The following is a 22,343-nucleotide window of genomic DNA, read 5'->3' as shown; positions in this document are numbered from 1 at the left end:
ACGAAAATCATAACATTTAAAATACATGTAAACATATACAAGTAAGAAGTATGTTTCTTCCAGAAGAAAATGAGCCATAAATTACTTTTCTACTATGTTGCTCTCACTTACAGTAGGTAGTAGAAATATAACAGAGCTGACTGGTTTTTAACTTGTCCATCTCTTTATGGGGGATTTTCAGCATGGCTTTTATTCTTTACAAAGACACGCCTTAAAAAAAAAAGATTAATACAAAGATGCTAGCCAGCCTCCCTGGTCACTGCACACTCTTTTGGCAGTTGGACTGAGCAACTGCCATTCACTACTAAGTGCTTTTGCAAATAAACAAAACCCTGAGAATCCCCCATGAGGAGATGGGCTAGTCCAAAGCCTGTCAGATTTCTACTACCTACTGTAAGTGACAACAACATAGGAGAAAAGAAATGTATGGCTCATTTTACTCTGGATAAACATACTTCTTATTTCTATGTGTTTACATGTATTTTAAATGTTTTGATTTTTGCGACATTGGTCCTTTAAAGCGGGATTGTCACCATAAAAATCAAGTTTTAACAGCAACTGGTTTGAGTGTATTAACCTCCCCGGCGTTCTATTGAGATCGCCAGGGAGGCTGCGGGAGGGTTTTTTTTTTAATTAAAAAAAAACTATTTCATGCAGCCAACTGAAAGTTGGCTGCATGAAAGCCCACTAGAGGGCGCTCCGGAGGCGTTCTTCCGATCGCCTCCGGCGCCCAGAATAAACAAGGAAGGCCGCAATGAGCGGCCTTCCTTGTTTTGCTTAGATCGTCGCCATAGCGACGAGCGGAGTGACGTCATGGACGTCAGCCGACGTCCTGACGTCAGCCGCCTCCGATCCAGCCCTTAGCGCTGGCCGGAACTTTTTGTTCCGGCTACGCTGGGCTCAGGCGGCTGGGGGGACCCTCTTTCGCCGCTGCTCGCGGCGAATCGCCGCAGAGCGGCGGCGATCAGGCAGCACACGCGGCTGGCAAAGTGTCGGCTGCGTGTGCTGCACTTTATTTGAAGAAAATCGGCCCAGCAGGGCCTGAGCGGCGACCTCCGGCGGTAATGGACGAGCTCGTCCATACCGCTCAGGAGGTTAAATGATAAAGATGCTAATCCTGCATTCAAAATTTTCAAAACGTTTTCTTCTGTTATGGTTTGGAGTTATCACATACTTAAAGAACACTGGCCCTTTAATAGTAAGTGCCAAACAGTTGCATGCTGGGGGTTCTTTTTATCTATAATATATTCCTCCTCTTCCATTTAGTTTCCCCCGTGAACAGAATTCTCTTCATTTACTATACAAGATTCACTGAAATCAAAACGTGGACAGTACAATACATCTGTTACGTAAGTAGATCAAGTATTTATCTACTTACATATGTGTTTTTTCCCTGGTATAGTATGGATTATCCTACTGCTTTAAGTAACCCTTTAATCGCTTGAAAGTTAACCAACTGGTTATATCAGGGGCCAAAAATCACTGATTCAAAGAGATCAAATCTGCCATGTTTGCTTCATGTTTTTGCTACTTCAGTCCTTTTGAAATAAACGAGAACTGTTGATCACAAAGGAAAACTGTCTTGGTTTTGATTTTACTTTGTGGCAATTCATCATGTTGAGCCAATCTAGTCTTCAGTAGAAAGCCTTGCTTTTCCGTATTAGGCAATAGGCATGCTGTTTTGTATTTATTTCATGCATTGCTTTCCTAAGCAATAAAATCTCTGGAGAACTTAAATATATTTGAAAACACTTCAATTATGTTTTACTTAGTTATCTAGATTAAATAAACAATTCAATGCATTTTGCCACTGATTGTAAAACAAAACTGTTCCTGATGGATTAAATTTTAATATTTAAGTAATATTTCAGAGAGTGACAAGATTAACAATGAAATGTGCTTTTTGTAGATATCAGTTTCATTTTCAGCTGTCAATTGAGCTAGTTATCTAAAAGAAGCACATTTATGTGTGATTAATTTTTTCATTGTGTCCCAGTGACAATTACATGAGCCACTGGGTAGTACAGTTTGCCTGTATTGTGACACGGAGTAATCATTTTTTACATGCATTGTAATAATGAATTTTAATCTATAGTTTATTCTATTTCTGGCTTCAACTAGACTTTCATACATGAACTGCACAGACAATGTCCCTCTATTCTTATTTAAAATTGTAATATTATTATAACCCAGTAATTGCACACATATTCCTCTAAATACTTCTGCAGAAAAATGCTGTATTAACTCCGAGAACCTCTCATGGGTATGCCTTTAAGCCAGACGACTTCCAACAAAGTCGTGCTATGACCCCTCTGGAGGAGCCTCTTGCAATGGCCATGCGTGTCACTTCCTCTTCCTGCTTCATTCAGTGATGCACTTCTCTAACAGAGAAGACAGGGTGACCCGGAAGTTATAATATAGCCAAGATGGCAGCCGCAATTTTTAAATTGAAATCGAACGAAAACTATTTGGTGTACAACGGCGATTTAGGCATCAAATGAAAGAGGAGAGCACAAGCTACAGAAAGGTATGCATCTTTAAGTACTTTGCAGTAATGGTCTGAGTCTTAAAGGCATGCCCATGAGAGGTGCTCGGGGTCCCTTTAAAAAGTACCCCATGGTCTTTAAAACGTAAAGGAGAACTGCAGTGAGAGGGATACAGAGGCTGCCATATTTATTTCCATTTAAACAATACCAGTTGCCTGGCAGACCTGTTGATCCTCTGCCTGTAATACTTTTATCCATAGACCCTGAACAAACAAGCAGCAGATCAGGTGGTTCTGACATTATTGTCAGATCTGACAAGATTAATTGCATGCTTGTTCCTGGTGTGATTCAGACGCTACTGCAGCCAAATACATCTGCAGGATAGAAAGGCAACTGGTATTGTTTAAAAAGAAAAAAATATGGCAGCCTCCCTATTCTCCTCACTTCAGTTGCCCTTTAACTGCCAGCCACCGTTTCCGCTGCTGCAAGTGTCCCATGGGACCCGGCAGTACACTGTAGTGATGGTGCGATTTCCGGAGGCCTCTGCGTTTCCGCATTGCATGAAGAAAAAAAAAGTACCTGCACTACTTTTTCACAGAATGCATGCGATTTGCATGTAATGTATTTCAATGGGAACACATAGTGATGTAGTTTTGTGTGTTTTCTGTCAATTTATTCATGATGATGTTTTTCTTCTTCCTGGACATGCAAAATGTATGTGAAGAGCTTTACGGAAAATGCTTAAACGCAAGATTAAAAAAAAGCATGTGTTTCTGCATGTTCAGGTGAGAACCCTCTCTGAGACAGGGGCCACACTTAAAAGTTAAAATTTGCATGTGGTTGGCGTTTTTGCAAAGATGCAGTCTCTGCCTTGTAATATATTTCAATGGCAAGGCACTTTTTGCAGGAAAAAGTGAGATGGCAATTTTACAAATCTTCCGTATTTTAAAATTGCTTGGCATGCCTGCATACATTTCGTTTGCGATGTGTATTTCAATGTAAGGGATGACTTTCAATGGATCGCAGTGAGGTAGCTGCTCTGCTGTGCAGGATACAGGTCATCTCCTAATCATTTAGCACCGGGTTCCCAAAGAACATGCGATGCGCTCCGGGAGAGAGGCGGCTCGCTGCCGTCCGCACTCCGGTCCCAAGGTGAGCGACTAAATAGGCTACGCTTGCATGTAAATTGTTTGCAGCAATGGTAAACCTAAACCATAGTTCCCCAACCCTATCCTCAAGGTCCACCGGGTTGCACCCGCTGCCCTGTAAATGCATCGGGTGCCCATGAAACGGCGCATCAGTGCTCCGCTTTGGGGAGCACCCGATGCACCGTTTTATGGGGTGTGACGTTTACAGGGCAGCGGGTGCGATGTTATCGTTGCACCGCGCACTATTACCGGCTGCGCATGCACTGCCCTGGGCTGTGTGCGATGTAGGTTTGCGGGACTATTAGTGCCCGCAAAGCTACTTATGGGGCACTAAGTGGCTGTTCACTCTGGCGCTATCACTTAGCGCCGGTTAGTAAATCAAGCCCATTATCTGTTGACCTTCATACTATATGGAAGTGGTAAAACTGGTCAGTGATTGGCCGATCATAATTAACAGTGTGTACCAGGCTTAAAGGAAAACTTAACTGAGAGGGATATGGAATGGTTGTTTCCTTTTAAACAATACCAGTTGCCTGGCAGTCCTGCTGATCTATTTGGCTGCAGTAGTGGCTGAACCACACACCTGAAACAAGCATGCAGCTAATCCAGTCTGACTTCAGTCAGAGCTCCTGATCTGCATGCTTTTTGAGGGGCTGTGGCTAAAAGTATTAGGGCCCATTTCCACTATCACGAATTTGCATGCGTTTTTCGCATGCAAATTTGCATAGCAATACAAGTGAATGGGACTGTTTCCACTTGTCAGGATTCCTTTGCTGTTTTTTGTGCAGAAAAAATTTGCATGGCAGAGCCATCAGAATTCGCATACCGCTATGCGAATCGCATACAATATATTTAATAGGAAATTTGCATGCGGTGTGAGTATGCAAATTTTCATGCGAATTCGCATAGAAACAATGGAAAATCACACCAGCACTGCCATGGTTAAATTCGCATACATCGTCATCCAGGCGAATAAGCATACACCCGCATGTGAAATTCACATCTGCATGTGAATTTTTACTGCGGCGATTCGCACCGCACAAGTGGAAACGGGCCCTTAGGGAGGGTCAGGCAACTGGTATTATTTAAAAAAAAAATCACATCCTTCCCTTTAAGGATGGTCAGTAAGATGCAAATAATTCTGATTTCTGCAACTGTTTGCTGCTGCCTGATAACCGCTCGATCCTGGAACCCACTACAAAACGCTATCGCTAATCGCAATCGCTAGCGTTTTGTATGAGCAGTTTGTAAGCGATTTCATGAGCGTTTTAGGGAGCGATTTTAAAAAGTGTATCAATTTGCCATTGTGTAGCGATTAGAAATTAGCGTTTTAAAGTCTGATTGGTCCTTTCAATTAATTTTAATTTTGTTACAGTGTGCAGTAACTTCAAAACGCTTGCAAAATCGCTCCATGCAGGTTTTGATGAGCGATTACGCCAGTGATTACATACTTAACATTAAAGTGCTAGCGCTCCCAAAATGCTGCCTGTCCTGCGTTTGTGATCTAATGCGTCTGTGCGTTTCTAATCGCAATCGCTCCAGTGGAAGTTGCCCCATCATTTACATTAGCTGAGCGTTTTTACAAAACGCTAGCGTTTTCAAACGCTCCCTAAACGCTCAAAAAATTGCCCTTGTGGGTTTCACCCTTACTGCTGCCTGGTAACTGTTTGCTGAGCTCCGGATGAAATCCGAATTAGTTTCATTCCGATTTCATCCAGATAATTAGTGCAGCTGAACAGATGGGTGAGGGGGTGGGGGGTAAACTTACCCAGAAGCCATGTTCTTTAACCCGTCCCACGTCGCGTCTCAAGCTGCGTCACGTGACTACTACACTCCCTCCTTTTACCTGGAAGGCGGAAGCAGTGGTAATCATGTGACCGCGAATTGGAACGCAGCGTGAGACGCGACGTGGGATAGGTTAACAATGGCTGCTGGGTAAGTTTAACTCCACCCCCCCCCCCCTCACCCATCTGCTCAGTTGCACTAATTATCTGGATGAAAGCGGAATGAAACTCATTCGGATTTCATCCAGAGCTCAGCAAGCAGTTACCAGGCAGCAGTGAGCAGTTATCAGGCAGCAGCAAACAGTTTCATCCAGATTCAGATTTCATCTGTAGCTCATGACTGCTGAGCACACAGTTCAACTGTCCGTGGAAAAGAGGCCTCAGTGTTCCAGCTTGTTGCATGCATGTTTGAGGGCAAGGGGATAATAATTGTCTGCATGTTAATTGAGCACTTTGCTTAGCACCTGTCTTATGCTGGGTACACACTATGAGATTTTATGTCCGATTTACTGTCAGATCGATTATTTCCAACATGTCCGATTTACTTTCCCATCGATTTCCGAGCATTTTCCGATCGATTGCCTATTAAAGTGCACGGAAATCGATCGGAAAATGCTCGGAAAGCAGATCGGACATGTTGGAAATAATCAATATGACAGTGAAACGGCCAGAAAATCTCGTAGGGCTGGAACCCACAGGAGCGCTTTTGGCAGCGTTTTGGCAGCACTGCGATACGCTAGCTGTTTGCCAAAACGCTGGGCTAATGTTAATGGATGGGGCAACTTCCACAGGAGCGTTTGCGTTTCTCAGAAACGCAAACGCAGGACCTGCAGCATTTTGGGAGCGTTAGCGCTTCAATGTAAAGTATTGAACCGCTAGCGGAAACGCTCAGCAAAACCTAAACTGAGCGGTTTTGCTAGCGTTTTGCGGTTCAGCACACTGTAACAAAATGAAAAATAAGGTACTTATCCGTTAGCCGGGCGCATCCGGCAGGTGGCGCTAATTACTATTCCCCCTCCAGGCCGACATGGATAGTAGGGAAAGATGTAACTCTGGTGGAGTTTTGTCGTCACCTAGAGGATGCGCCCGGCTAATGGATAAGTACCAAAAATAATTCACAGGACCAATCAGGATAAAAACGCAAAATGCAAAACGCTACGCACCCGCTGGGCAAAAAAATACAATGTTGCAAAACATGACCAAAAACGCACATGAATCCGCTTGCAAACCGCTCAGACAAAACGCTAGCGGTTGCGTTTTGCGTTTGCTGATTTCAGTGGGTTCCAAGCCATAGTGTGTGCATAGCATTAGGGCTCTTTTCCATGGACTGTTGATAGAAATGCCTCTCACAACTTCTCACTGCTGCCTGGTAACAGTCCGTGGAAAGGAGGCCTTACTAGCAAGTAGGAATGATCAAAGAGATGCAAATGCTTCTGAGTTAATGCAAATTTATATGCAAATATATGCAGCTTAATAAAGGACCAATTGATTGGTCCATTTTCAAACTGCATATATTTGCATAAAATGTGCACATATTTGCATCAACTTGGAAGAATTTGCATCTCATTAATAATCCCAATTAGCAAGCCTGCCTCTATTAGGGCTAGTTCACTTTCGGCTGCCCAGAGCGCCGCTAGCCCGCGATCGGCTCGCGATTGCGATTTTAACAAAAAGTCTTGCGATTCTTGCATTCTTTGCGTTTTTGATTCCCATTCAATAGAACGGGAATCACAGCACAATCACCATTGCGATTAATCGAAAATTGCAACCGCTGTAGTGTGAATGTATCCATAGGGATACATTGTGGCAGCGCTTTGCTGATCGCCGGTGATCAGCAAAGCGCAGAAGAATTGCCCCAATGTGAACCAGCCCTTACACAACATCCACTGCTTCTGCAATGGTCACATGTGCATACAACTGCCATGCAGCATGTTAGACATAGAGGACAGAGAATAAACACTAAAGCTGGTTTCACAGTGGGACATCAAAGTCCCACGTTACAGCAGCCAGTAACGCAGCCTAACTCACAGCACTGTAAAATCAATGTGCTGTTCACAGTGAATACGTTACATTACATTCTAACGCAGCATGTTTAAACAAAGTGCTGCATGCTGTACGGTATACAAAGTGCTGCATGCTGTACGGTATACTCAGCTAAGCAGCGTTAGCCTGTTTGCACATGCTCCGTAATGTTGGAGGAGGAGGTCTCCCCTCCTCCTCCGCGGCCAGCCACATGGCTAATTAATATTCACTGCACTGTGGTGACTCGTGGTGGGACTGTAGTGTTGTCCGAATCATGAACGAATCGTTCATTTGATCCGGATCTTTTTTGTGAGTCGAATCATCCGGATCATCACAATGTTGGGTTCACAGTGGATGTCTGTCTGGAAGAAACAGGAACTTAGGCCTGGTGCACACCAGAGGAGTTTTTCTGAGCGTTTTGAGTTTTTAAATCTGCTGCTAATGTTATCCTATGTGTCTGTGCACACTGGAGCAATGAGGTTTTGTAAAAACCCCATAGCATTACATTGGGAAGAGCTTTTAGAGGTTTAAAAAGCTCTTCCCTATGTAATGCTATGGGGTTTTTTACAAAACCTCATTGCTCCAGTGTGCACAGACACATAGGATAACATTAGCAGCAGATTTAAAAACTCAAAACGCTCAGAAAAACTCCTCTGGTGTGCACCAGGCCATACAGAATGTACAGTGCAGGGAAAGTCGTGTCCTGCTAGTCATTTCACCCCCACTCTGCTTCCGTAGTAAAATGATTCAAATGATTCGGTTCAGAGATCTGGATCTTTTCAATGATCCGATTCGAATGATCCGAATCCTTAAAAAGATCTGGACTTCCCATCACTATCCTGGAGCGGCTGCTTTGAGAGCCACATAACGCGGCTCAATCTGACGTCCAACTTCAACACCACCAGGCGTTGCGTTAGGGGCACGTCATGCGACCTTAACGTCCCCTAAAACGCAACGTCTTGGTGTGAAAGAGGCCTAAAATGGTGGCGAATTTATTGGCTTAGGCAAAACACATGATCTGCTCAGTTGGAGAAAGCATGAATACATAATTAGTAAGTGTGAATTGTGGGAGGATGAAGCAGTAGCTATGTGCAGATGGACGGAGCATGTGGTAGTGTCAGGTGATGCATGAAGAGAGAGACATCTGTGGCCTGCAAACGTGTGCATTATGTGCTTTCAAAGTAGCATCTTTGCAGAAAAAATGTTTTGTTTTTTTATTTTACCCCATTATTCCAATCAAAATCCAAAAAGTAGCCCTAGGTAACATAAACTAGGCACCTTAGTGTCACTTTAGGTTTCCTTTAAACAGTTACCATCTGCTGAGCTAGGCACTATTGTCCTGCAAAGCAACTTGATAAAGGGCAGGACCCCAAAACATTGTGCCAGTTACTGATGTGTATCCTACTGACCGCAAATTTTGCATGGAAAAAAAAAAAAAAGGAAGTACGCCCCAATTGGTGGAGTTGTATTGGGTTGGTTCTCAAGGCAGGAGGTATGGCCCTGTTTCACCTGGCAGTGAATCTAAATTGCTGATGGCCTGCGGACACTGCTGCTGTTCTTGATGCGTGCCCAAATGTGGCATCTATGATGGCACACTGGGGGTTCACAAAGTTATTTCCGAACTTTGACAGAGAGCTTTATTACACAGTCAAGGGTTCTAGTGATGATTAGTGACCACACTGATTGGTCCTCCACTTACTCTCCAGGTGCCAATGCTGTGAGGGGCAACATTACCCCTAGTAATGGCTGTACACGTGGGCACCTAAAGGGGCTCAGTACATTTATGTACTTGAAGTTGCTAAAATGTTAATTTGCTGCACAGCAAGAGGAAGAGGTAATATTATTTTTCCTCATTTCTTGTAAGAAACTTTTCAGATACTTTATTGACGGTACATCTATTAATAAATAATTTGGTCAGATGTTGACTATTTTCTTCCAGCTACATAGCTGCTACATTTTTAAAATAATGATTCAGTATTCTATGAAAGTGTAACTTTGCAGAAGTTATACTCAGCAATATCACAAAAACCATAAGAAGTAATACGCTAATGAATATCTCATATTTGAAGAGGAACTTTTAACCAAGGATTGAACTTCATTCCAACCTGATACCCCCTTTTTCCACAAGAAATCTTTACCTTTGTCTCTAATAGATCATCAGGGGGGTCTGTATGGCTGGTATTGTGGTGAAACCCCTCCCACAGTGTGATGTCATGACCATGGCCCTGATAGTGTGCAGTTTTTGAATCTTGTTGTATTGTGGGAAATAGCTTTTTTCCACCAGCCAAGCAAGCTCTATCTCCCTCTGTGCATAGAACTCTCACTAATGAACATTCCATACAGATCACCTGGCAGAACTAAAGATCTCACCACCAATGAAACATTTCAGAATGTAAATCAGGGAGAGGAAAGATTTTACAATGGGCAAACACGGACTAAATAGTTTAGAAAAAAAAGTTATTGTATTAGTTATTTTCACTAAAGTTCTTCTTTAATTTACACAAATATCTGCATTTGTATCTATACAGTTTTATTGACCTATGACTCACCAGTAACAGTAAGAATTTTGTTTTTCTGTTTGCATGAGTCAAATGACTTTGTGCAGGGATAGGGCCTTATGCAATAAACATTTGAAAGGTAACAAGCAATATTCTATGTATTAATTACATCAAACACTGCACCTTGTAAAGCAGAATTTTGCCTTCTTAAAAGAGAATGTATTTGCGATTATTCATGTTGGAGTGAGTATATGAGGTGTCCCATAGTGCATCACTGCTGAATATGCTAACCATGCCTTTGTTGTCCCTGCAAGAAGTTTTAAATCTGGATGATACCGTTTATTGGCTAACTAGAAAGAATAAGAATAAGCACGTTTTCAGCTTTGCAGCCTTCGTCTGGCTTCAATCCTGTTTGCTTGCAGGTTGATGGTACAGGCAGCTTTATACACTCAACATCAAAAGGGGATACATAGATTTTTTTTCCAAGGATAAATATATGTTATTAAGATGCGTTAAGTAAAATAGAACATCTGAATGGGGTGGGAAGTTGCTAGCTGAGATAAGAATCCTTGTTTATACAATGCTCACAGACCTGGGAATTGGACTGTCACAGAGGCATCGTAAATTCTGAGTTTACAATTTTAGCTATATAGGCCGAGAAAGAGTTTTGGCATTAAATATCATCCGCCTCATACCAATATAAGAAGTTTTTGTCCTTATTCAAGCCTTTGTCCACTGCTTTTAACCAATGTATACATTTTGTTTCTGCTATTTATCGAACATTTGACGTCTTGGAAGCTTCAGAGCAGTGACACGAAGATCATTCATGCTGTGTCCGTTGGAACGAAAGTGTGTAGCAACTGGGAGTACAGATTTGGTATCGTTAATAGTGTGCCTTTGTCCATTCATACGTTGTGCAGTTTGTCCAGTTTCTCCCACGTACATAACATTGGGGCATTTAGCACACATGATCAGATATACCAGATTGGTGGATACACAGGAAAATGTGCCTTGTACTCTGTACTCCAGTTGTGAACCTGGTTTCGTTAACCTGTCAGTGGAGTAAATGTCTGCAGGTCCCACACCTTTTTTGTCAGCAGGGTGATGTTCTGTTTTGTTGTTGCCTATTCAAAGAACTCCTGACAATCATCTGGTTTAGATTGGGTGGTTGCCGATATGACAAGAGGGGAGGTTTAGGGAAAATTTTTCTCAGTCTGTGATCCTTGTGTAAAATGGGATTAAGTTCCTTAGCAGTCCACCTTAAGATTTCCAGGTGTGGGTTGTAGGTGACAACCAAAGGGACACGGTCCTCTTTCTGGTTTTGCTTATACTTCAGGAGTGCAGTCCTGGGGATAATGAGGGCTTTCCTGATTTGGGCCTCAGTCATAGAACTGTAACCTTGTTTAATGAAAGTGTTTTTAAAGAGAAACTCCAACCAAGAATTTAACTTTATCCCAATCAGCTGATACCCCCTTTTACATGAGAAATCTATTCCTTTTCACAAACAGACCATCGGGGAGCTGTATGACTGATATTGTGGTGAAACTCCTCCCACAAGAAGCTCTGAGGACCGTAGTACTTCTGGCAGTTTTCTGTCTGTGAACCTTGTTGCATTGTAGGAAATAGCTGTTTACAGCGGTTTCCAACTGCCAAAAAAGCATGCAGCAGCTACATCACTTGCCAACAGTAAAAATGTCACCATGTGATAAATGTCAGAAAGTAAATCAGGGATTGAAAAGATTTTACAATGGGCAAACACTGACTAAATAATTTATACATAATTATTGTAAAAATGAAGCACTTTTTTATTACATTATTTTCACTGGAGTTCCTCTTTAAGGCGATCCGGGTGTTTGTCTCTGTCCATCCTGTCAGAACAAATCCCATTGTACCTTATAGCTTGGCTGTAAATTATAGAGTTCTTAATGTGCTTGGGATGGAAACTGTCATATTTTAGATATGTGGGACGGTCTGTAGGTTTGCGATACACAGACGTTTGTAGGTTGATACCCCTGATGTATATTCTGGTGTCCGGAAAGTTAATCTCTGTGTGAGAGTAGGTAAGTTCCAATTTGATTGTAGGATGGAAGGCATTGAAGTTCCTGTGGAACTGGAGAAGATCATCCTCACTTGCGGACCAGAGGATTAAAATATCATCAATGGAGCGGAAGTAGTCCATGGGTTTTATGCAACATGCATTGGGGTATTCCTCTTCGATTTTTGCCATGAAGAAATTTGCATACTGTGGTGCAAATCGTGAACCCATTGCCACTCCCATCTGCTGTAAATAGAGCCTCTGGATTGCAGTCATGTGTCGGTGTGTTAATTGTACAGAGCCACAATAATCCAACATGCATACAGACTGTTTCAGGTTGGTTGATCCTCATCAGTGCATGGCATGGACTAATGATTAATGTAGCTCTATGGAGTAGGTCTTGAAACAACCAGAGTTACAGAGTACCTAGCAAGCTCATTGTGATCCAAAATGCCTAGGAGTGTGTAAGGAGCTAAAAAGGACCAAAAAGCCCTTTTACTAAAATGCTATGCACCTGCCTGCAGTGGTTGGTTGCCCCCTTGCAACCTCCCTTTGTGAGTACCCTCTGTTCATATTTTTTGTTCCTTCTATCATTTGTGACGTACTGCAACATTTGGGCTCCTGGTGTCTCTGTGTTTTTTCGTTTCAGGATGACTGTTCACCCTCTACTTAGTCCATATTCTTCTTAGCTCAGTTGTTCTTTAAAAGGAAACATTCATATCCCTCTTAGTTTAGGTTCCATTTAAAGAAACTCTGAAGCCTAGAAAAAAACAGGTTTTTACTTTAAAAACCTGTTTAACATAGATGCCCTACCTGAAACGCCGAATCCCGCGGCTGAAAACTCTATAAATCACCTCATACTCCCTGGGGCACATTGCGAGACTCCTTCTTTGTAGAGGCAGAGCTTTGGGCTCTGGGAGGTGCTGCTATATCTAAGGAGCGGAGTGATCCACTGCATTGAATTCTCTCTCTGGCTGTTATTGTAATGGTTACATGGGGTGCCTCCTGTTCTTCCCATCTCCATAGGACAGAAAAGACTACTCGGATGTTGGTACAGGGATCGCAAGAGGAATATCAGCCAAAGCAACAACAAAAAATAGATATACAGGTGAAACTCAAAAAATTTGAATATCATGCAAAAGTCCATTTATTTCACAATATTCTAATTTTTGATTTTGGGTTGTCATAAGCTTTAAGCCATAATCATTAAACTTATAACAAATAAAGGCATGAAATATCTGGCTTTGCATGTAATGAGTCTATTTATTATATTAGTTTCACCTTTTTAAGTTGAATTACTGAACTGAATGGACTTTTGCACAATGTTGTAATTTTTCGAGTTTCACCTGGAACCAAGAATACTCTAACATCTGTAAGTAGCCATAAGAAAATGTGATATGACCAAGTAGAATACTCAGGGAACTTGGCAGGTTGGTAAAGAAAACCTTTTGTTTACCTTTAGGCCGGTTTCACAATAGAAACCAGTGTTTTTATTGCAGTGCGATCGGATGATCGCACCGCAAAAATAAGGCTTTGCAATTACCTGCAGTAATCCGCGATAATGAGCCTTCATTTCAATGTTGACAGCCAATCACAATTTAAGTGAGGCTCCCTAGCGCTCACTTCCTGTTGTGGAAAAAGGAATTGCGCGGAAGTGTATTGAAAAAATAGGCTTCCATGCATGCGCAACGGGAGCGCAAAACAGTTTTAAATGTCTGCGCCGTCATTGAATGACACGACTTATGGTCACCGTGGATGCTCACCAATAACACGTGTTGCCGTCATGACAGTTTGGATGCTTCCGACGCAGTGCATTGCACCGCATCCGATCTGAAATAACCTATGGGTTTTCACTGCTTTAGCATTACCCTGCAGGTAAAAAAGGGTAACAATAAAAATGTACCAGTGTGAAAGGGGCCTTATGCACATCTAAACCTCCACTATCTTGTTTTGACCTCAAAACTTAAATGCAGGGAAACTGTGTGGTGGAGCAAGCATACATATCAGGAGAATATATATAAATAAATATACTTATATAAAATAATATACTGTGTGTATGCATGTATGTATATATATATATATATATATATATATATATATATATATGTATGTATATATGTGTGTGCGTGTGTGTGTTATATATATATATATATATATATATATATATATATATATATATATATATATATATGTGTGTGTGTGTGTGTGTATGTATATTATATGTATGTATATATATATATGTGTATATATATATGTATGTATATATATATATATGTGTATATATATATATATAATATAATGTGTGTATGTATATATATGTGTGTGTGTGTGTGTGTGTGTGTGTGTGTGTGTGTGTGTGTGTGTGTGTGTGTGTGTGTGTATATATATTGTAGCAGGATGGCTAACAGAGAGCCTGGAAAAGTCCTGTCAGGAGTTTATATATCACCCAGACTTCTAACCTTTGCATACAGGGAGCTGTGATCCACTCCAGGAATCCAACGGATTCATTAATTAGTATTCAGGAGGTGGATTATGTTAAATAGCTAAGCCCTGCTCTCATTCATGGCTCTGTAACCTGGGGAGCAGACAGGTTGGTCTGGCTGGAGCTAAAAGGTTGGTTTAAAAACTGTCATTTGTTGCAGTGTGACTAACAAAGCATAAGGCTTGTTCAGTCTATAGTTAGATCTGTATATATTGTATAGTTAGAGCCGAGACACAGCTAGGGTTTTGTTTTTGAATTTACTTTGTTTATGCACCTGTGTATATAGCTGTAAATAAACACACCACTGTTTGAAGGCAAAGCCACTGGACTGGTCTCTATACCTGAAAAGGTTGCTCACCCCAGGGAGCTTAGCACCCAGTACATATTCCCCCTCTCACATATGGTGGAGGATGCGAGGGGCAGCTGGATAAGTGCTATTTAAAGAGCCAGTACCTGAATTGCAAAAATAATGGACGAACTGGTGAAACAGTTGGTGTTGTCTAATGCAGCCTTGCAACAAGCAAACGCTGCACAGCAGCAAGCAAATGCCCAGTATCGGGACATGATAAATGTGGTGCAGACACAAACTGCGCAGCAAATCAAGGCTGTGCAGGAGCAGACACAGGAACTGTTTTTGAAATTAGCAAGTGATGCAGAAAAGGATCGGAAAACTCTCACAGAGGTGGTGCAGGGACTTGCACAGCGGTCTCCTGATACAGCTACAGGTGGTGGTGGTAACCACTCAGCTATCCATGTGGGTCGTTTCCTGTCCAAGATGACTGCAGAGGATGATGCAGAAGCCTTTCTGGTTACCTTTGAGAGGACAGCTGAAAGGGAAAACTGGCCTCAGACTCAGTGGGCTGGACTGGTGGCCCCCTTGCTTACAGGGGAAGCGCAGAAAGCCTACTACGACTTGGAACCTGCGAATGCTGCGGATTACAAAAAGTTGAAACAGGAAATTTTAGCCCGGCTGGGTGTTACTCTGGCTGTACAGGCACAGCGGGTTAGCAGCTGGTCCTACCAAGTTGGGAGACCTCCACGGTCACAAATGTTTGATCTTATCCATTTAGTTCGAAAGTGGCTGCAACCAGAGACTCTGTCTGGGCCCCAGATAGTGGAAAGAGTGGTCATGGATCGCTATTTAAGAGCTCTACCTGTTTCTCTGCAAAGATGGGTGAGCCAGGGAGATCCAACAACTGCAGATCATCTGGTGGAATTAGTTGAGAGGTACTTTGCGGCTGAGGACTTGACTTCCTCCCCTGCAAGCTCACGGACTTTCCACCCAAAGCCACGGTATCCCCTGGCAACCGGTAAGACTGTTCTGGGGGAAGTGGGTGGTAAGCATGGTAAAGACTCAGGGGGAAGGAATGTTGATAATAAGCCTAGAGATTGGCGTCCCACACCTGGGAATCGCGGGCCTCTCCGAAGGCCTAACTTGGAAACTGTTAAATGTTTTCGTTGCCATGAATTTGGACATGTGGCTGCAAACTGTCCTTTAACTGATGAACCAATGCAGTGTGATTTCTCTTTCGGAGATAGGAGGCAGTCCTTGTTTGCTTCTGCTTCATGTACAGCCATGTCAGCAATCGGAAAACACATGTGTACTGTATCTGTGAATAGTAAGCATGTCACTGCTTTGCTGGACTCGGGGAGCTTGATAACATTGATCAATGCTGATGTGATTGGCCCTGAGAACGTCCAGTCTGGGAAAGTGGCTGTAGTGTGCATTCATGGGGATACCCGAGAGTATCCCATAGCAACGGTTGCATTTGGAACTGCATTGGGGACTGTGAATCATGTAGTTGGAGTAGTACCTCATTTATTACATGATGCAATTATTGGAAGGGACTTTCCAAAATTTTGGGGACTGTGGGACTGTCCAGATCTGATCCCCATTTCTGAATCAGTACCTCTGAGGTCTGCAGAGCAGTTATGTAGAGACGACTCCTCCCAGGAACTTCCAGTTTTTCCTTTCTCTGTTATGGCAGGAGAACTGGAGGAGTCTGGGGAAGTCCCTACGGCCAGCGAAGATAGGCAGACCTCCTCTAACCAAGAGGTTGGTTTGGAGCTGGTTGATCTTAATGTGCATAAAGAAAACTTTGGTACAGAACAGCGAAAAGATCCTACCCTTGTCAGAGCATGGGAAAATGTTGTGATGATTGATGGTAAACCTGTCCAACCAGAGGATAGGTTGTGTTTTCCTTATTTCATTAGTAATGATGACTTAATCTACAGAGTATGTAAAAAAAATGATGAAATTGTTGAACAGTTGCTGGTACCAAAATCACACAGAAAACTGGTAATGGAGCTTGCTCATGGGCACTTGTTGGGTGGTCACTTGGGTATTGAAAAAACCACTGAGAGAGTCTTGCAAAGGTTTTACTGGCCTGGGGTACAGAAAGAAATTGAAAGTTTTTGTAAATCCTGCCCTGTTTGCCAGAAGTCTGCACCTATGCCTCACTTTAGAAGTCCATTAGTGCCACTGCCAATTATTGAAGTGCCATTTGAAAGAATAGCTATGGACCTTGTTGGACCCCTTCCCAAGTCCGCAAGGGGCCATCAGCATATTCTAGTGATTCTAGACTACGCTACACGTTATCCTGAGGCCATACCCCTACGCAATACATCTGCCAAAAATATTGCTCGTGAATTGCTCCATGTGTTTAGCAAAGTTGGTGTCCCTAAGGAAATTCTAACAGATCAAGGAACCCCTTTTATGTCTCGAGTAACTAAAGAGCTGTGTAAATTGTTTAAGGTGACTCAGTTGCGAACTTCTGTGTACCATCCTCAAACTGATGGCTTGGTGGAACGGTTTAATAAAACCCTGAAAAGCATGTTAAGAAAGGTCATTGATAAGGATGGAAATAATTGGGACTGTCTTCTTCCCTACCTGATGTTTGCTATTAGGGAAGTTCCTCAGTCTTCCACAGGTTATTCCCCTTTTGAATTATTATATGGGAGACATCCTAGGGGGCTACTGGACATAGCAAGAGAGACCTGGGAAGGGGAAAAAACACCTCACAGAAGTGTTATTGATCACATTTCTCAGATGCAAGATAGAATTGCAACAGTTATGCCCATTGTGAAAAGACATTTAGCCCAAGCCCAGGAAGCCCAAAGTAGAATTTACAATCGTAGTGCTCAAGTCCGCACTTTTTCACCTGGGGACAGAGTACTGGTGTTAGTCCCAACTGCTGAGAGCAAGTTCTTGGCTAAGTGGCAGGGGCCCTATGAAGTCATTGGAAAAGTTGGGGAGGTAAACTACAAAATTTATCAACCTGATAAAAGGAAAACTGAACAGATCTATCACATAAATTTGTTGAAACCGTGGAAAGACGGGTCTCTTTAGTAGCAGAGACCACCCTGGTGGCCTCTCAGAGGTGTACTGAAGCCCCTAAAATTCCTGAAGTGACAATTGCCAACACGTTATCTAGTTCTCAACAACAGGAGGTAAGAGAATTCCTGCAGAGAAATAGAGACGTGTTTTCAGACTTACCTGGCCAGACTACAGTAACACAACATGACATTGTTACCGAACCGGGAGTTCGTGTAAAACTTAAGCCCTATAGAATACCGGAAGCACGGAGACAAGCTGTCACAGATGAAGTAAAAAAAATGCTGGGTTTAGGGGTAATTGAGGAATCCAATAGTGACTGGTCCAGTCCCATCGTCTTAGTCCCAAAACCAGACGGTAGTTGGAGATTTTGTAACGATTTCAGGAAATTAAATTCAGTGACCAAGTTTGACACATATCCCATGCCCCGGGTGGATGAGCTCATTGACAGACTGGGATCAGCTAGATATTTGACCACCTTAGACTTGACTAAAGGTTACTGGCAGATACCCCTGACAGAAAATGCCAAGGAAAAAACAGCTTTTGTAACTCCTGAGGGGTCATTTCAATATACAGTGATGCCATTTGGGTTACAAAATGCCCCTGCTACCTTCCAGAGAGCCATGGACAGAATTTTAAGACCCCACCAACAATATTCTGCAGCCTACCTAGATGACGTAGTTGTACATAGCACTGACTGGGAGTCCCACCTTACACGTGTTCAAGCCGTTCTTACAGCTATCCGCAAAGCAGGCCTCACTGCCAATCCAAAAAAATGTGCCATTGGGTTGGAGGAAGCCAAATATCTTGGGTACACTATCGGTCGTGGGGTAATAAAACCACAATTAGTGAAAACTGCAGCCATACAGGAGTGGCCACGCCCTACAAACAAAAAACAGGTCAGAGCTTTTCTTGGCATTACTGGGTATTATAGACGATTTATCCCAAATTTTGCAACTCTTGCAGCACCCTTGACTGACCTTACAAAAGGAAAAGACTCAGTGATGATAAAGTGGTCTCCTGAGGCAGAACAGTCATTTCTGGTCTTGAAGAAGGCCCTTTGTGAACAGCCAGTCTTGTACTCCCCAGACTTTTCCAAGGACTTTGTAGTTCAGACAGACGCATCGGATGTAGGTCTGGGAGCAGTATTGTCACAAGTACAGAATGGGGAAGAACACCCTATTGTGTATTTAAGTAGAAAACTAAATGAACATGAGAGAAAATATGCAGTGATAGAAAAGGAATGTATGGCTATAAAGTGGGCCCTAGAGGCATTGAGATATTACTTGTTGGGTCGTCACTTTGATTTAATAACTGATCATGCTCCTCTCAAATGGATGGCACAGAAGAAAGAGACAAATAGAAGGGTAAATCGCTGGTTTCTTACTTTGCAAGATTATAGTTTTACTATAAAACATAGACCAGGAGCAAAGATGGGAAATGCAGACGCCCTATCCCGAGTACACTCATGTTTTTCTGTGGGTGTTCCAACCTTGGGGTTGAAACAAGGGGGGAGGGTATGTAGCAGGATGGCTAACAGAGAGCCTGGAAAAGTCCTGTCAGGAGTTTATATATCACCCAGACTTCTAACCTTTGCATACAGGGAGCTGTGATCCACTCCAGGAATCCAACGGATTCATTAATTAGTATTCAGGAGGTGGATTATGTTAAATAGCTAAGCCCTGCTCTCATTCATGGCTCTGTAACCTGGGGAGCAGACAGGTTGGTCTGGCTGGAGCTAAAAGGTTGGTTTAAAAACTGTCATTTGTTGCAGTGTGACTAACAAAGCATAAGGCTTGTTCAGTCTATAGTTAGATCTGTATATATTGTATAGTTAGAGCCGAGACACAGCTAGGGTTTTGTTTTTGAATTTACTTTGTTTATGCACCTGTGTATATAGCTGTAAATAAACACACCACTGTTTGAAGGCAAAGCCACTGGACTGGTCTCTATACCTGAAAAGGTTGCTCACCCCAGGGAGCTTAGCACCCGGTACATATTCCCCCTCTCACAATATATATATACATACATACAGGGAGTGCAGAATTATTAGGCAAGTGGTATTTTTGAGGAATAATTTTATTATTGAACAACAACCATGTTCTCAATGAACCCAAAAAAACTCAGTAATATCAAAGCTGAATATTTTTGAAAGTAGTTTTTAGTTTGTTTTTAGTTTTAGCTATTTTAGGGGGATATCTGTGTGTGCAGGTGACTATTACTGTGCATAATTATAAGGTAACTTAACAAAAAACAAATATATACCCATTTCAATTATTTATTTTTACCAGTGAAACCAATATAACATCTCAACATTCACAAATATACATTTCTGACATTCAAAAGCAAAACAAAAACAAATCAGTGACCAATATAGCCACCTTTCTTTGCAAGGAAACTCAAAAGCCTACCATCCATGGATTCTGTCAGTGTTTTTATCTGTTCACCATCAACATTGCGTGCAGCAGCAACCACAGCCTCCCAGACACTGTTCAGCGAGGTGTACTGTTTTCCCTCCTTGTAAATCTCACATTTTATGATGGACCATAGGTTCTCAATGGGGTTCTGATTAGGTGAACAAGGAGGCCATGTCATTAGTTTTTCTTCTTTTATACCCTTTCTTGCCAGCCACGCTGTGGAGTACTTGGACGCGTGTGATGGAGAATTGTCCTGCATGAAAATCATATTTTTCTTGAAGGATGCAGACTTCTTCCTGTACCACTGCTTGAAGAAGGTGTCTTCCAGAAACTGGCAGTAGGACTGGGAGTTGAGCTTGACTCCATCCTCAACCCGAAAGGCCCCACAAGCTCCTCTTTGATGATACCAGCCCAAACCAGTACTCCACCTCCACCTTGCTGGCGTCTGAGTCGGACTGGAGCTCTCTGCCCTTTACCAATCCAGCCACGGGCCCATCCATCTGGCCCATCAAGACTCACTCACATTTCATCAGTCCATAAAACCTTAGAAAAATCAGTCTTGAGATATTTCTTGGCCCAGTCTTGATGTTTCAGCTTGTGTGTCTTGTTCAGTGGTGGTCGTCTTTCAGCCTTTCTTACCTTGGCCATGTCTCTGAGTATTGCACACCTTGTGCTTTTGGGCACTCCAGTGATGTTGCAGCTCTTAAATATGGCCAAACTAGTGGCAAGTGGCATCTTGGCAGCTGCACGCTTGACATTTCTCAGTTCATGGGCAGTTATTTTGCGCCTTGGTTTTTTTCCACACGTTTTTGCGACCCTGTTGACTATTTTGAATGAAACGCTTAATTGTTCGATGATCACGCTTCAGAAGCTTTGCAATTTTAAGAGTGCTGCATCCCTTTGCAAGATATCTCACTATTTTTGACTTTTCTGAGCCTGACAAGTCCTTCTTTTGACCCATTTTGCCAAAGGAAAGGAAGTTGCCTAATAATTATGCACACCTGATATAGGGTGTTGATGTCATTAGACCACACCCCATCTCATTACAGAGATGCACATCACCTAATATGCTTAATTGGTAGTAGGCTTTCGAGCCTATACAGCTTGGAGTAAGACAACATGCATAAAGAGGATGATGTGGTCAAAATACTCATTTGCCTAATAATTCTGCATTCCCTGTATATATGTGTGTGTGTGTGTGTGTGTGTGTGTGTGTGTGTGTGTGTGTGTATATATATATATATATATATATATATATATATATATATATATATATATATATATATATATATATATATATATATATATATATATATATATATTACACACATATAAATTTACGTCTTTGATGATAAATTCTGAGCCATGTATGCATGCGGTCTTGTATCAAAGAACCTTTTCATCTCCTAGTATAGCTGTTCAGTTAGAAATGTCTTGAGAAAGTCATTGCAGTAGTGCTGATGTGATGGTTCAGTATGTTCATCGATACATTATTAATGAATGAAGTCTGGAGCCTTGTAGACTCTGTTAAATATTCGTGCTAGCAGATGTAGAGGAAATGTGAGACTGAGCACCAGAACTTTTACATTTTAGAAGCATGAAATGTTATTTATGCTACTTTTGATGTGCAACATATTCGTATGTCGTATTACTTCAATTTATAATGCCTAGATAGTAGTAGTATTCCTGCTAAGTGGACCTGTTAAAACTAAATAGTAAAATTCTAACCCATAATTTTAGAATTGTGCCGACTGAATACCTTATTTTTCTCATTTTGATTGCGTTTTATTTTGTAAAAATGTGCAATGCTAGTTAAAGTAAAATCCCATGGCTGTTAGGAGCTTGCTATAAATATGTATCACTGCTGAACAGATGTTTTAACAGCTTAATGTTATGTTATTAAAAAAATACCTTTGTTTTACCAATATAAATTAACAAAACGAATTGTAAGGACAACCTGTACTTATTTTTTTTGAGCCTGGAATTTGTACTCTTATTTCAGTACAAATGAACCAGCCATTTCCTCTTCCTGCAAAAGTTATCAGCTGGAAAAGCAGTTCTTTTTAGTTAGTTGTTTTTCTGACTTGCATGATTTGATTGACTGGCATCAACCTGTACACCCTCACATTGACAAATT

Source organism: Hyperolius riggenbachi, chromosome 1, assembly GCF_040937935.1.
Source record: "Hyperolius riggenbachi isolate aHypRig1 chromosome 1, aHypRig1.pri, whole genome shotgun sequence".
Lineage (NCBI taxonomy): Eukaryota > Metazoa > Chordata > Amphibia > Anura > Hyperoliidae > Hyperolius > Hyperolius riggenbachi.
The sequence above is the reverse complement of the archived record's forward strand: the minus strand, read 5'-3'. Positions refer to the sequence as shown.